A 15,536-nucleotide genomic window follows, 5' to 3' on the forward strand; every position below is an offset into this window, starting at 1 on the left:
CTCAAGATAATTATTTTTCTTCTAAAATATGCTAATAAATACTCAATGAAATATTTTTAGTTATTTTTCTATTGGGCAATTTGCATAATTTTAATTTTTGTTATCTTATTTAAAAGTAGATTTTGTAATCAGCCAATGAGAAAACTTAGATCACGGCATGAATAGTCGTGGGAGATAGGACTCAGTATTGCATCTCGATGACATCTAGCTATCTGATATCATTAGATATCACAACCATCTCCTTTTGAGCCTGTAACATCATATATTGCGAGTGTCGTCTTTTATTTAATTTGTTCACGTCATAAAACACCTGGGAATATGGCTTGAGTAAAAAAATCTCAATGATTGGTCCCGTAGGATCCCATTTTATTAATCTTGAAAGTGAGAGTCTTGAAAATTCTTTGAAACACAAATTTGGAGCATTCTTACTGCCACTTAAATTTAATTAATATGCATCATATCATACATAGTATGACTTTTTTTATTTTCGCCACAATATACCATATATAAAAGTTTAATTTTAAGAATAATATTAACCAAAGTAACTCTGCCAGGAAGCGAAAGTTTGGTTAAATTAAACATGCATGCTTAAATTACTTTTTTTATTATCTATGGTAATATGTAGAAACAAATATATACCCCGGGATGTATTTAGTATGCTCATCCGGATTTATTTTCCCATAGCAACCAATCCAGAAAAATATATTTATTTCTAGATTTTAAAAAAATTCTCGTAAAATTATGCCCATGGGACCTAATCTATTGAGGTATATCGAGTTGTAATGTGAGTGCAACCTTTCAATTTGCTCTCGGAAGAAAGTTAGTTTAGGACATGAAAGTTGGGTACGTTGACCTTAATAACGAAAAGAGGAATTATTTGTTAATTTTTTTTTTTTAAATAATATTTAATCGAAACAATTATAATGTGGTTTTAGATAAAATCCAATACAAGAATAATAAGATGTTTTCAACTCGAAAAATTATTATGGGGCTTGGAATACGCTTTGAGCATCAATTTCCATTTCTAGTGAGAATGAAAATGAGGCATATACTGATGTATTTCTTATAAAAGTCTTATAAGAATGATCCAGATTTTTCAAATTAAATTTACTCTTATGTCCGTTAGAAATTGTACTAAAATTATTCTTGTAGTGGTGTTTTTTAAAGTTTTTGGTGCAAAAAATAGCATATAGGATTGAGGGGAAAGGATTTCATTATGATTTCAATTTTGTAAAATCCTTTTTGTAGCATTTTTGTATTCTAAAATCTTGGAGGAAGGAGTATAATGGAGGGGGTAAGCTGACAGGAAAAGTGAAGCCAAAATAGCGGGCCTTATAATGGACAAAGACCCTTTGTGCTGAGGCTGCGGAATAGAAGACTGCAAGCCAATCACTGGCTACGTTTTTAGTTTAGATTTCATGGTGGGCATTCCTATAAACCTCAACGTAAACCTACGCTCCATGGGCGTGGCCTTTTCGGCTTCACTTTTGGTTTGAAGGAGGGTAGCGTAATGCCACCTACCTTCCTAGAATATAGACATGCCTCATCAATACTGCTTATAATTTATAATTTGCTATTAATTTATTATGAATAACATTTTAATGTTTTTTAACTATTTATTGGTTCTTTTCCTATGGACTGTATTAAAAAAAAATCTTTTCCTTTGGCAAAGTAATTTATTAATTACACATCCATTGTTGAATATTACACATAACGTTTAATTACGATTCAGGTATAATTTTTTGATTTCTTGTCGTATTGAGTATAATGTAATTGGAAATGCTTGCGTGTATATAAGCTAGATACGGATCGAGACGTAAGAAATTGCAAATAATAAAAAAATAAAGATTATTTCAAGTTTGCGGTTGCAAATTACGAAAATTATTCGAGCATTAAATGCAAACCTGTGATTTGGAAATTGCGTCTAATTGCAGTTTCGCAGATTCGATTTAATCATTAGGATTTCCCAGTACTACTGACTTAGTTGTCAAGTCAGGATCCTTATGGGGGGGGGGGATATGATGCAGAACTGAAATATTATATCATAATTATATAGATAAGAGGGAAAACTTGATTTTTTTTTTATATCGAATCAAAAAATCTTAATTCAGAAATTCAATTCATTTTAAATATTTATGATGAGCCAATAATTGTAATATGCCAGACAAATAATTAGTACCAGTTTAATTATAGAACTAGGAATTTGGAAAAATGTTCATCTTAATAAATAAGTTTATTAAACACAGCTTAATTATATGAAACTATTAAAAATATTTTTAATTAACAACAATTGTTTTTGTATGAATGGTGATTCCGATGTTATTGATATACGTGTATTTCAATTTCATATCTTGTAATATATTATTTTATTCTCATGAATAAGACGGTTCATTTGCCAAAGATACCGGTGTATATATTTTCTTTAATTTTAATAATATTATGCACTGCCAATATATACATGAAAACGTGCCTAATCAATCGGGTTAGAACAATATATCAATTCCCAAGACATGACGCAAATGAAAAAAACAACAGACTTTAGCGATATTATTATTATTTAAAAAGCTGCATCTTCTCTAATTTTTTTCATTGTTCGAAGAAGCTTATTGGTTTTAAATTAATAAACTGGAGATAGGAAAATTTTACCGAGTTTCCATTTGAAATATTTTTTTTTAAACGAGTTAAGAGATATGGTAAATGTTGGTCAACTGATACAAGATAGGAGAATATGGTGGATTTTCTAAAACTCCAACAGAAGTGAAGAAGTACCTAAGATGAGGTAGGATCTCTTCTATTGAAAAGAGCTGGAAATTTGTCATTTATTTTTTTATTAAATTTGCCTATTCTATAACTATTCTTACCATTTTTTTAAAAATTGTCATAAATTATGCGACTCAGACTCCTAAAAACTATCAAAACTACCTTTTTTGGGTGTAATAGAGATTTCCCGATTAATTCAGGCTGCTGACCATGATCCAAACCACGTTGATGTTTCGAAATGTTTTGGGTGCATTATATCCTATATGATATTTGTTAACGCCATAATATAGAATTAACTTGTAAATAATTTGTGCATTGTATTTAAGTTGTATTAGTGTTAATTTAGATACATTTAGTTTTATTTATATTATTTTAATTGGATTTAGTTTATATATTTTACCAAGAACCGAAAGAAATGAAATGAAAATGAAAGAGAAATTCCTACAGATTAACCTTTCATCTTTCATCATTCATTCTAAAGATCAATCATTTAATTTATTGCGTTATTATTTATAAAGAATAAATAGTTTCTTAATTTAACATATTTATTTATATAAACAAATCCGTCATATGGTACGTTCCAACCCAATAAAAGCTCCTATCTATACGAAAATGAGACATATTAATTGTGAGAAAAAGAAAAGCCATGCCTCAAAATTATCCGACATTTGACCGAACCATACAGAAATGGTATGACAATATCGGAAAAGTGTGACGAAAAGACATTTTTCGTTTTTATAGCATCATGAACGCATAAAATATTTCAATTAGTAGAGACCATCAATAAAATAAATAAAACAATTATTATTCTGTATCTAATTATAAAAAAAAAAAAAAAAAAAAAATATTTTTCAAAGATTTTTTTTAATGATTCCAGATTTTGTTGGGATTTATTATGTTAACTTTTCTTGTTTGGCATTTAAAAAAAAAAATCGAAAAAAGTTCCATACCCATGTGCTTTAAATAAGGACATATTTTACACACAGTCCTATAATTTTTTACTTCATCTTTATTTCGGGATTTTTTTTTTCAATGAGATTATAAAGAAATTACTTATTAAAAAATTTCACCTACCCTTTTTGTAATTTTTGATTTTGAAGTAATCACAAGAATCCTAACTATTCAGTTACTGAGTAAAAAAAACTTCAAATTCAAAGGGTTCTTTTTCAAAATATAGCTAAAACAGTTTTATAGTGTAAATTTTGACTAAAATTTAAAAATTAAAATTTTGGAGGCGCCGGGCATCGATCCCGGTACCTCTCGCATGCTAAGCGAGCGCTCTACCATCTGAGCTACGCCCCCTGTTGGTAAATTTAAAAAAGCTATTGACATTTAGACCAATTTCATAACACCGTCTGTAACAGTGGGAGAGCAGGGGAGTTCACCGGTGCCCGGAGGTTGGCCGATACACCAATAAAACTGAGTTTGCCAATTCATGTAACTACCATTCAGTCTGACATGTAAGTATATGTATGTGTATGATATAAATCTACCATTTAAATATAAAATAATTTATTTTTATTAATATATTAAAATAAATTATTTTTTGCTAGAAACGAAAGTTGACTTAAGACAGATGTACTGGTATCAGATTATAAACCAGTAAGGGATACTTTGATATTGATATTCAAACATTCAAAATTTAATGCGGTCTAAAATTCTATTTTTGGGGCCCCGAATCCAAGTACATCACCACATGATAGGCCCACCTTGAATTAGGACTCCGATGAAGGTATATCTGTAACTGCCACCGGTTATGCTTTTGGTACATGTGTTTGAGTACACGTTTAGAATTTTTGAAATTATATAATTATAAAACATTATATTATCATTATTATATTATTTGGAATTATTTTTGGAACGTTTGGAATTATTGAAATTGTTAAGCAGCCAAGTGATTTTGTTTTATATCGGTATCAGAATTTTTATTCTCAGTTTCTATGCTTTCTAATGTTCTTGTGGATTTTTTTTTTCGATCTTCATGTCCATCAAGATATAAAAGGAAACTGTAAAATTAGCCAAGTTAACTTATTTGAATTAGGAGCTGCCGTGCAGGGTGTGTGGTGTAGTTAACATAATTGAAGAGTTGGAATGTGTTTACTTTTTAGGTGTTTTAGTCCTTTGTGTAACTTGAAACTTTTATAAATAATAGTAATAAAATAAAGAAAAACAGCAAGAATAAAAAAATGGAAAATCTATCTACCAATTTTATCAATAATTAATTACCTTATAAGACCTTTTGTTCTGGTTTAGTAAAGATAATAAATTATAGATAATGCTTAGAGCGGACTTTTTAAATGTTGATCTACCTCACCTCTTTTGAGTTTTTTTACCTGTTTCAACTTATTCATAGAGATTTTATTTGTCTTGGAGCATTTTATTATTACTATCAAAATACTTTCCTTCAATAATATTTTATTTCGCAAAACATCATTAGTCATCACCGCCATTTATCCTTATTTAATTTGGCTTACATTTGCTTAATTTTATTTATCTATTTATAATTTTACTCATTTTTTTTCCGTTCAGTGTTTTTTTTGTCAGGAAACCTTTTGATTTGAAAAACTGAAACACTAATTCTATTGTTTTGTCATCGTCTCCGAGCCTTTTTGAAATATGTGTGTTTTATCCTAAGCTATTGAGGTGTGATTTATCATTCAGTTTAATTAAATGTGGTATCAGAGATAATTATTGAATTGTGTTCTGTTTTTTCTGAATTTTGACCACTGTGTGCAGTGAGAATTCTCAATAAATTTCAAAACAAATTTCAAGAAAAATTTCATATATTTTTATTTCCGTTATTTTTTCTTTGAATTTTTCCTTCTTGTATTTCGTAGTCCTATTAAAGAGGGGAAGTAATTTCTGTGTTAGAATATTGACTTAGCTCGTGTTTAAAAACATTTGTATAGCAAAAACCAGGAGTGTTATTATTGTTAACCAGGGCATATTATTGTTGGTGCGATGTTTTAGGTGTAAATTTGACTATTGTTATAACATTAATTTTTATATTAATAGTATTGATTTTTACTTTTTCTTACTACTTTTAGAACAAAGTCTAACAAATTGGTCAGTGTGTATGTGTGTGTTTAAAATATTCAAAGCCGTTATATGTTGCAGCAACTTTTTTGAAAAAATGACTGGACTTTATAGAATCCACTTTTCATATTTTCTCCAAGATGGCTTTAACAATTCTGATTGACTAGGTACATTAATGTACAATAAAGTTCTTTAATATCAACTGTGTTATATTCATTGAAATGACATGACTAGGCTTAAATGGCGAATATTTAAACAACGTCTTTAAAAACCTTTTTATATTGCTTATATAAAATAATCAACAATTTCTCATTGTTAGTAGTAATATAAAATAAATAAATATGACTTACGAAAGAATTTGATTTATAACTAAAGAAGAAAACGTCTTTCATCCAACCACCTTAAACATATCAGGATTGAGAAAGCGCACGATCACTTCCGTTTTCATTGCTGGATTTGTTATATTCTAGATATGAACATAAATATAATCTTTTTTACACACCGGAAAAAGCTAATATTCGAATTTTTAGATTATAATGTAAGAATTAAAAAAAATTTTAATGACAATTTTTAGACTTATGTAAAACATTAATTTGTTCTACGTATAAAATTGTAACTTTCAAACGCACCATCCTAAATCGCTAGGCCTTCTTATTCGATGAATTCCTATGTAGTATATAACATAAAATATATATTAAAACATATGTGTAACCTGAATTATAAAAAAAAAATCCGAAAAACTGACGTGAGAGCAAAAACACTCACGACTGACCATGTCTCACTGAAGGGCACGAAAAACACGGATAAATGTTTCTTGTTGTATTAATGTTGTTGAAGATGTTGCAGTGAACATTTTCAAGATTAATATACCATTTCGTTCGGTACCTAGATACTTACTTCTATTACCCATTTCATCTCTCCTGGTTTACGATGATATATGAATACGATTTTAAGTCGAACTTCAGGGTCAAGGAAATAACTGACGCAAGGCATGGCTGTGACACAGATACCTGAAACTCACATCTAACCTTGATTTTTTATTTTCAAAATAATCTTAAGTTGATGTTTGGAGTAGCTGCTGTTGGAAATTGTTTTCCTGCTTGTCTCTCATATTAAGACAAAGCCATTCCTCACTCATTCAGTTATTGTCACTAGTAAATTTAAAAATATACACTAATTTTAGTGCATTTTTTTAAACAGTATTGGATCTCACTAAACATACACTTGTCAGTTTTGATTCTGGGTAGTGCTCCTGGAAAATGAGGAAGTGAAGGCTCTCAGTCCAGTGATTTTAATGCTGTTACATTTTCACAAGCAGCATCCCACACTAAGTTCACGGATGGTCAGGTTTGAACGAGTCAAAGTTACCTCGATCCAGTTCGCTATATTTCATATTTTTATCCTCTTTCCTTAATAAATAATATATTCCATGAATTATTGCTTCAACCGGACAATAAAATTTATGTGGCGTATAGTTATGACATAATTTTGCGTTGTAGTAGTTTTATTAAATTCCACAAAGGATCCAATGTAATTTTCCATTTCACAGCTAGAGTATAAATTTGGCATCGCTCAATTAATACTAAAAAGATTTAGAAGATATGGTTTTTTTAAATTTAATTTTCAAGAAAATGTAATCGTGTGATTTGTGAGATATTTTTCCGTCAATCCCTCAATTATATTATTTCTAAATAATTTCTTTATTTCTCTATAATTTAAAATTGAGTTAGTCTATTAGTTTTATTGAACATTTCATCTCTCAAAACATATATATGTATCAGAATTTAAATACATTATTGTATTTTTTTAAAAACTAGATGGAAGTTATTGAATTACCAATTTTGGAAAATTTATGAATTATTATTTTCATTTGTTAATTTTTTCATGTTTTTGAAATTGAATGAAATTGAACTATTTTAAATTTTAATGAATAGCTTTGTGGAAGAATGTGACAATCAATGATAAAAAAAAAATGAATATTTTGTTTAAAATGTAACTCTTTTTTTCTATAAAGCTATTTATTCTGTCTGTTTGTCTGACACCATAATTCTAAGGAGTTTATCTTTAATATTATTGAGTATTATCTACATAAAACATTGAATAGAAAATTTATAATTTTCAGAAACTTCTCTGTTAACAAATTTACATGTGGCTTTTAATAGTCTTGCACTGAGCCCGTCAAATATAATCGAATTATTTGATTAATTAATACAAAATTTATACGATCCTGATTACTACATGCGTAATTATATTTTTCTGAAGTGTAAAAATCTACTTTATATTCCATCGATCGAGGGGTAATATGAATTCCTAATTAGATAATTTTTACTTATTTCTTTGACAATTTTAAGAAAATTTATATACACATCTTTACTGTAACTTCTATTCTTAGAAGATTTCTGATTTGTGTAGAACTCACCTTTAAATTCTGCTTTCAGAATAAAACTTTAGTAAATTCCATTCTCGACTGCAAATGATAGGTTGTGTGTACAAAATCATCAGAGCTATTAGTAAATTCGTGGAAAGCTATTATAACTGACATAACGTGAAACGTTTTCGGATTGGAGAATGGAATTATCAGGCTAATGGTGCAAGGGACTGAAGAAAAAAGGGTGAAGATAATAGATACAAACATTATTGATTGTCTGGTCTATCAAATTATTATTTTTATATCAATCTGAATTAGCAGCATCTTGTTTCCATAGATAGCAAAATACTCAGATATGGACGGCATTTTATTTAGATAACTTTTTAGAATATTATAAAAAAAAAATAATAAAATGCTATAACTTTAAATATATATTTTTATTTATAATATACCAGAAGAAAAAAATAATGTTAAAATAAATGAAATTTTTTTTTTATTACTCAAAAAATGAACGTTTAAAAGTTCAGTAAATGGTATTATTTTGTTTTTATACAAAAAATATTTTTTCTTCTTCTTTTTCATGAGTTGTAGCTTATAGCGATAGGAGTAAATACTTAACGTTTGTTTTAAACCAGTCCATTAAATATAATAACAATAAAAACAGTGTATTGTACAAAATTTTCTCAGGTTCGAATCATTATCTAGTGAATTTATGATAAACTAAAATTTTCAAAAATAATTGGAGGCGCCGGGCATCGATCCCGGCACCTCTCGCATGCTAAGCGAGCGCTCTACCATCTGAGCTACGCCCCCTGATATTAATTTTTAGAGAGATATTGACATTTAGTTCGATTTTGCAATGTCTGTTCTGGTCGAAATCTGACCTGGTGGGGTCGCCGGCGCAGAGGGTTCGGAAACCCGCAACACAAACAGATGTCTGAATGATTATTAGTATTATATTTAGTTTTTAAAAGGTTCATAAAAAAAAAAAATCCCTTCTTCAGTTGCAGGACATTAAATCACAATATTATTTCAGGGTAGGTGAAAAGTACATTTTTCTTTTCAAGATGGTCTCAATCACTACTTAGAAACTCTGTACTATTTTTTTTTTTTTATTGTTATTTACAACTGTATAAAAAATATATACACCAAGTAAATTTTGCTGTAGGTGATATAATGACATGATACAAACATGTGGAAAATATATCCATTGATAGAACTTCAGTATCATTTCTATTGGAAAAGATCAAAAGACCATCTTATTTTCAGACGCCTAGGAGGATTATTAGACAATGAAGGAGAAGCCGGCTTAGAAACAAGTGGGTTTGGATGGTTGGGAAGTTTATCATGGAAGGATTGGTATCTGGTCCTGGACAAATCAACAACCTGGCAACATTTGGGATATTGAGGTCCTTCCTAATGGATTACTTAATTTGTGAAAAAATAAGGAGCATTAAGGATTTTACAAAAGATTGGATTCGGAAGGAATTCGATGGTTTAGTGGAGCCCCAAAGCTCAACTCCGTAGATCCAGATAGGGCTTATAATAGTCATGTTAGATCATGTTTTTTTTTAATTAATCAAAAAATGAATGTTTAAAAGTTTAATGTTTATATTTATAAAGACCAATCCATTTGGATCCAAAGTTTATACCGCTTGTCTAGTAAATGTTGTGAAACTCGGAATCGACGAGCAGTTTCCTGTCTTTGTGTTCTTGTATGAGGATTCCATGTTAACCGTTTGACCAGATGTAGTCCTAAGTAACGGATCAGTTCGAAAGGAATAAGTTGGGTATTATTAAACGATACTGTAGGGCAGGAGGTCATGGTTTTACGACGTAGGGTAAATGTGATTTGGTGGGATTTATTGGAATTTATTTAACTTTTGATGTGGGCTTGGAGGGTTTGGGATACAATGGAAGGATCGTTGTTTACTGAAAACAGACATGTGTCATCGGCTAAGGATAGTGTTAGGATGGGTTGAGAAGTCAGCTGTATAAAGGATCATACTATTTTTAAAACACATTTTTTATGTGAAATTAGTACATTGAAAATATAACTAATTTAGTTATATAATTTTTTCCTATTCACTTTTTGTTCGCTCTTACTCTGCCAAAGTCCATCCATACTAATCGATATTATTTAATGAACTTTGAAAACTTTATTATGGGATCCCGTATATTGCTCCGTGTATTAAATTTTTAATTTTTTAAATTTTTTAAAATTTTTTTCTCCAGATGTTGATGTTTGAATTTCCTTTAAATCTTCTCATTTCACCAAAAATGTAGAGATTAAAATGAAAAAATAATAGATTGAGTAAAATTTAGGTAATTCCTTACGTATATATATGGCATTGTTAAAATCAAATATTTATTTATCACCGAACATGTAGTCCATAAGCATAAACTTAATAATGCTATAAATCTGAAAACTTTATGATGATTGGAAAAAACCGTGTTTTATTCTTGGATAATTTAATGTCGTAATACCGTTCAAACTTCAATTAAGTTAATTGCATATTTGATTCACTTTAAATGGCCGGCAACTATTCATTTAGTAGTTATAATTGATAGACCTTATATTGCGAAGTACTATTACGAACTTTTATATGGCAGTGAGTCGGTTATTTGGAAATAGAAATTTTTAAGAAATCCCAGTGCTTGTTACAAAGTTTTTTGTTATTTTCTTCATACTGGTACAATTTTTAATTTTTTTTTTCGTTTTTGTTTCTTAGTTATATTAATATGATTTGAGGTTGTTTGTATTATATATTTTTTTTAGGTCCTATGGAAATTTGGGCATTACCTCCTTATGCACCCAAAAGTAGGTGAATAAAAATTAAAATAATAATAAAAGTTAAAGAAGCATAACAATGCAGCCAAAATTCAAGTATCGAGTAATCTTCATTATATACATCAAATGTAGCAAATAACTAAAATCTATAATGCATGACATACTAGTGTACTCATAGTATGTCCTCGAATACGTTATAAAAGTTCACCAACAACATTGAGACAAGTATCTTAATATGAAGATATTTTATGTGGTGAACATATCTTCATGGTCTCTTTATGGAAGAGACCTTATATATATATATTATATGACCTTTACAAGTCATGGTTTCTAGAGAATTATTACAAATGTTGGAATAATTGCTTAAGGCCGATTATTCTTGCTGAGTTGTATTTGCCTACCTCAAGGGGCACCTAACCGGTCTACGACTGGATATCCTTCGCTTGCCGCGTTTCGAAATTCAGTTTAAATGTTAACTGTTATTAATTTACCAACATCAGGGGGCGTAGCTCAGATGGTAGAGCGCTCGCTTAGCATGCGAGAGGTACCGGGATCGATGCCCGGCGCCTCCAAAAATTTTAAATTTTTATATATAGGTTATACAGCACATACAAATAAAATATCATTATGGGACCAATATTTCTTCAGTCGACAAAACCCTGAATTTCGTTTCTTTGCAACTGCAAAAGATTTTGTTATATTAAAAAAACCAAAGACCTGTATAATTAGAGTTTTTATTCATAATAACTGAATAACTTTAATGTTTGATTCTTTTGAATAAATTAATTCAGGTTACTATATCATGTAAACCCGAAATTACTATCATAATAATAACCGAAAAATTCATTCTTATTTTGTAAACTAAATAGTTACGCCAACAGATTTTATTTTGGACTTAAGAAGCACTTGAGGATTCGAGTTGTCACTCACCGCACCACATGCCAGCTCTACTGAATACTAATCCGGCCAGTTCTCACTTACGGATCGGAAGCCTGGACCCTGACAAGTGCTGAAGAAAAGGAGATTCTCCGAATATTTGGCTGTGTCAAGTTTGGCGAGAATTGGAGGAGGCGAACCAACAGGGAGGCGAACGAACAGCTCGAACGGTGAGGTGGATGTGATGTGGCACATAAGGTTGGGGAAGCTGCGCTGGGAAGGCCATGTCGTCAGGATACCAGCGGTTGAAATCCCGAAGAGGTTGCTGGACTGTAGGCTGCATTGGACCAAAGGAAGAGGCTGAGATAGGAGGATGCCGTCATCTGGGATTCCAGAGAACTGAGCATCCGCAACTGGAGAGCGGCCGCCCAAGACCGAGCTACATGGTAAAGGCTCATTGAGGAGGCCAAGAGACAAATTGGGCTGTAGCGCCATGGATATATAGATAAATAGTTAATAACGTTTTGTACAGCAAATAATATTTTTTTAGCAAGGGTTATTAAGGGGTGTTACAGAACCTGCTTGTTTTATGTTGTTTATGTTTTGAGCAAGCTCCACAACTTATTTTCAAGTTACTCAGTAATATCACATGAGAGTTTTATACAATCCAGGAAACAATTGTTTGGTGAATTAAGCCAACAGAAAGTCCTAATAACATTTTAGGCATTTTATATAGTTTTATCTCATTTTTATAGCTTTAAATAGGTAACTGTCATCAATTTGTACTTACTCAATCTTTGGAATTCTCAATGAATATCCCCAAATATAGGACAAATCCAACCCATTTGAGGAGAATACTTCCTTTTTTGGTGCTGAATGCATAATTTTCAGAAATGCTCAATAGAATCTTATGCTATTAATTCTGAAGGGCCTAAGGTATTTCATAAAAGTCCATTCATTCTATCGGTTTTCCAACGGTATACCAACAATGTTCAGAAGAGATACAAGTATATGTATTTTTTACTATCTCGAATCTAGTTTTTTATCTCCAGAGTTTTATCTAAAGTGGGTCACTGCTGCAAAAACGATGTTATTAGTTTGTAATAATTTGCATGGTTTGTCCTGCAATTGTTCTTTTCAGTCATTTTTTATTATTTTTAACTGTTTATTGTTGACGTATGGTCAATAGGTGCACTAATGCATAGGTGTAGTAATGATATACAAATGTTTAAGACTTATTTAATTTGTGCCGACATTTCAAAACGAATGTCAGACCTTCATCAGGTCTGAAAACCAAAAACGTGACAATCTATTTAGAACAAAAAACTAAGAACCATTACACGATAAATTCAAATAGAAAAATTATAACATTGCGAAGGTAAGAATTATATATAACAAATATTAAAAATACTAGAAAAAAAATTATTCAATACAAAATTTAAAATCAGAAAGTATACATGATACTGTGGAAACGAAGATAACGGATATTTAAAATTTTAGAAAAAGAATAATTTTAAATATATATGAAAAAAATATAAGTAAAAAATTGCAATTAACATGATGGAATGTGAATAAAATATACATGACACTCGTACAATAGGCAAAAGTAGCACAATATCAATGTGCAAAAGTAGTACAATATCAATGAGCAAGAGTAGTACAATATTAATGAGCAAAAGTAGTACAATATCAATGAGCAAAAGATTAATAAGGAAATTTTCTTTCCTCATTACATATACATCAATTATTCACTGCTCACTCATAGTGTTTAATTATTCAATTCTCTCCCGACCATCTTCTACTTTTTCAAGGGGTGAAGCTGGCTGCTTGTTCGATAGTCTCCATCAATTTGAAGTTTGTGTGTTATTTTATTAGTCTAAAAGAGCTCTATATACAACTAGTGGTAGTAATAATACAAAAACTATTACAAATTTGTAATATTTCAACCAAACCTTATACCGAGGGAATTTCTGAATGAGCAGCCTCCATAGGATTTGATTCCACTTTCTTTTTAATTGCCAAATCGTAATCCCATAACTTTATGACCGCGGGGGCTCCCGTGGGAAACCACTTAAAAACATGTTTTTTTTAATTGACATTTTCACTTCAACTGGATCTTCAACTTGATAATTACCACATAAATCCGTCAATAGTTAGACCAAATCAATGAAAATTCATTAATAATCTGACCAGAATTGTATTGTTTTGGCTACCCTCTGCAACCATGTAATAATAGATTTTTTTTATTTTTTATCAATTTAAACCAATACCTTTTCAATTCATTATCTCATATACAATTCACTAACAACAACCGAACCAGCATTTCGAAAGTAAAGTAACGCCTGGCAGTTGGTACACCCACTTAAAAAACAATTCGGGGCGGGGGACGAGGTACGAAAAAGCAAAACGGATGGGAAAAAAATACCACTTACCCTTATCGTTGTATGGATTTAATGTTTTTGACCCCTTGACCTCAATAATTCTTGGAATTAATTAATTATACTATCATAGCAAAGTTTGATAAACTGATAGAATGAAACCATTTATATGGAACCCCTAAGATCATACTTCGAAAATTTATTAAATGAGATTCTACCAATATTTCTAAAAATTATTAATTTTTATATGTTTACTTTGGTTTGCCTGAAATGATGGCTTGAGAAAGTCACATTTTCCTATTAAATGTTTTCTATCTTGGAAGAAATCTATCGTAGATTTCGAAAAAAGTTGATTCATTGTTCAATAATATAGAGAAATTTATATTTGTACAAAGATGAGAAGCTGGGATTAGTGACACAACTACATTTTTGGTGAATTCACCTCACTCGCTTAATTACTGAAGTTTCCTACTGTAACATCATGTATACTACTGATAAATCATAAAAATTAATTTAGTAGAGGATACTGAGTTTTCGTCAGAATTGTAATTTCCCATGCTCATTAAAAACAAAATTAATATACCTTTTATATTCCTTCTTTATCTATTAATTATTCGTGTGCCTCAACTAGAGAAGATTTTTTTTTTCTTTTTTTTTTCTTTTTTTTTTAAATTTATGTAGAGTAAAAGCTGCTACTGAAACTTTTTTATGTGTTGCGGGCTTACGAACCATCAACGCCGGCTGACCCACCGTCTGGTCTTCGACCAGATTCAGTTCATTGCAAAATCGTTCTAAATGTCAATATCTTTTTTTATTTATCAACAGGGGGCGTAGCTCAGATGGTAGAGCGCTCGCTTAGCATGCGAGAGGTACCGGGATCGATGCCCGGCGCCTCCAAAATTTTAAATTTTAGTCAAAATTTAAACTATAAAACTGTGTTTTAGCTATATTTTGAAAAAGAACCCTTTGAATTTGAAGTTTTTTTTTCTCAGTAACTGAATAATTAGGTTTCTTGTGAGTACTTCATAATCATAAATTACAAAAAGGGTAGGTACATCTTTGAAATTTTTTAAAAAGTAATTTCTTCTTAAATCTTATTATTTAAACTGAAAAAAAATCCCGAAATAAAGATGAGGTAAAAAAATATAAGACTGTGTTAAAATATGTCTTTATTTAAAGCCCATGGGTATGGAACTTTTTTAATTTTTTAAATTTTTTTTTGAATGCCAAACAAGACAAGTTAACATAATAAATCCTGACAAAATCTGGAATCATTAAAAAACAAAATCTTTAAGAAATATTATTTTATTTTTATGAGACCGTTGAT

At 30.1% G+C, this 15,536-nt stretch overlaps 4 non-coding genes across 4 annotated transcripts; 2 read left to right on the top strand and 2 right to left on the bottom strand.

Annotated features, from left to right (window-relative positions):
* Positions 1 to 3,989: 3,989 nt before the first annotated feature.
* TRNAA-AGC (transfer RNA alanine (anticodon AGC)) lies at positions 3,990 to 4,062 on the bottom strand. The gene has a single exon. It is a non-coding gene; the product is annotated as a tRNA-Ala (tRNA).
* A 4,842-nt stretch (positions 4,063 to 8,904) lies between these two features.
* TRNAA-AGC (transfer RNA alanine (anticodon AGC)) lies at positions 8,905 to 8,977 on the bottom strand. The gene has a single exon. It is a non-coding gene; the product is annotated as a tRNA-Ala (tRNA).
* A 2,477-nt stretch (positions 8,978 to 11,454) lies between these two features.
* TRNAA-AGC (transfer RNA alanine (anticodon AGC)) lies at positions 11,455 to 11,527 on the top strand. Its single transcript has one exon. It is a non-coding gene; the product is annotated as a tRNA-Ala (tRNA).
* Positions 11,528 to 15,033: 3,506 nt separating this feature from the next.
* On the top strand, positions 15,034 to 15,106 carry TRNAA-AGC (transfer RNA alanine (anticodon AGC)). The gene has a single exon. It is a non-coding gene; the product is annotated as a tRNA-Ala (tRNA).
* Positions 15,107 to 15,536: the final 430 nt, after the last annotated feature.

Source organism: Halyomorpha halys, unplaced genomic scaffold (assembly GCF_000696795.3).
Source record: "Halyomorpha halys isolate HHAL.00 unplaced genomic scaffold, Hhal_1.1 Scaffold1234.1, whole genome shotgun sequence".
NCBI lineage: Eukaryota > Metazoa > Arthropoda > Insecta > Hemiptera > Pentatomidae > Halyomorpha > Halyomorpha halys.